The sequence below is a fragment of the Theobroma umbraticum genome, unplaced genomic scaffold (genome assembly GCF_002168275.2).
Source record: "Theobroma umbraticum cultivar Fairchild unplaced genomic scaffold, ASM216827v3 scaffold_106.0, whole genome shotgun sequence".
Classification (NCBI taxonomy): Eukaryota; Viridiplantae; Streptophyta; class Magnoliopsida; order Malvales; family Malvaceae; genus Theobroma; species Theobroma umbraticum.
Genome location: NW_018397276.1, coordinates 1,390,572 through 1,391,675, shown reverse-complemented (window position 1 = coordinate 1,391,675; position 1,104 = coordinate 1,390,572). Strand labels below are relative to the sequence as shown.

General features: G+C 38.0%; 1 long non-coding RNA gene across 1 annotated transcript in view; it reads left to right on the top strand.

Annotated features, from left to right (window-relative positions):
• Window positions 1–1,104, top strand: part of LOC110427599 (uncharacterized) — a 2,318-nt gene that overhangs the window by 589 nt on the left and 625 nt on the right. The window lies entirely within an intron of this gene.

Genomic DNA, 1,104 nt, shown 5'->3' with positions numbered 1-1,104 from the left:
TGAATAAATTAAGTGTATTGAGTTTATATGGTTGATAGGAAGTGCATAAGTAAAGAAAGTGTGCTGTGGTGGCGTGCTGGAGGAGGTAACGGGTAACCGGCGAGTGGAATTAGCTAGATACGCACCTGAATCAATAGTGATGTAGTGTTCCGCTATTGTGAGGTGAGTAGGGGGTGCCTATTTTAAAAATCTCTGTGCTATATATAATGATTTATGCTAGTAAGTATTGAAGGTTTTCTTAAGAGCATTTGTGGATAGCATGAGCTATTAGCCTTGATAGGCAATTTTGAATGGATTTACAATAATTTGTATATTGCTGTTGTGGAAAGCATGAGCTGGTAGAAACCATAGGAAGTTTGTGGATGCAAGTGTTTTTAAAGTAATTTGGATATACCTATAGATAAACTATACATGTAAAGAGTTTTAGAAATCGGAAAACAAGCCTTTCACGATGTTTACATCAAAATCTGTGCCTTGTATTTTTGTGTGATATGCATAGCTAATGCATTTACAAAAATGATTTAAAATGCAAGTTTTAAGCTTCGGTTTTAGCCCGATTTGTATATAAATATTTACACCATGACATTTAGCTTGGAAAGTAATTTCAAAGGGGTTATCAAACCTTGATTTGAAAGGATTTAAAAGGAAAAGCCTTGTAAAATCTGATTTGGTTTTAAAAATGGTTTTGATAAACTGAGAGCGTCGAGAGTAGGTCGACTATCACTTCAGTTAAGTGTGACCCTTGTGCACAAGTGAACTCTAGCTAAAGAACCTTTGGGTCACCGACGAGCTGTTAGACATGGCTAGGGCCATAATCTGTGATATACGTGGCAAGGCCACGAGTTGTATATATGGCTAGGCCATAAGTGATATTCACAGTTGTGATCGCTTGATTTCTCCGATGTCGGTCAACATTGTTGAGATTGCCATGGCTGTGGGGATTCGGTGGAGTAGAGCTCCCGGATGTTATTACATGGAAATGGGTCCATAGGTGATTACTATACTTACCTACTCGAAAGCCTTGTGAGTTTTTGGCGCATACTCTTTTGCATGGTGGAGATTTGAGGTTTCTTTGCAGATCCCCTAGTTTGAATAAAAGCTTTT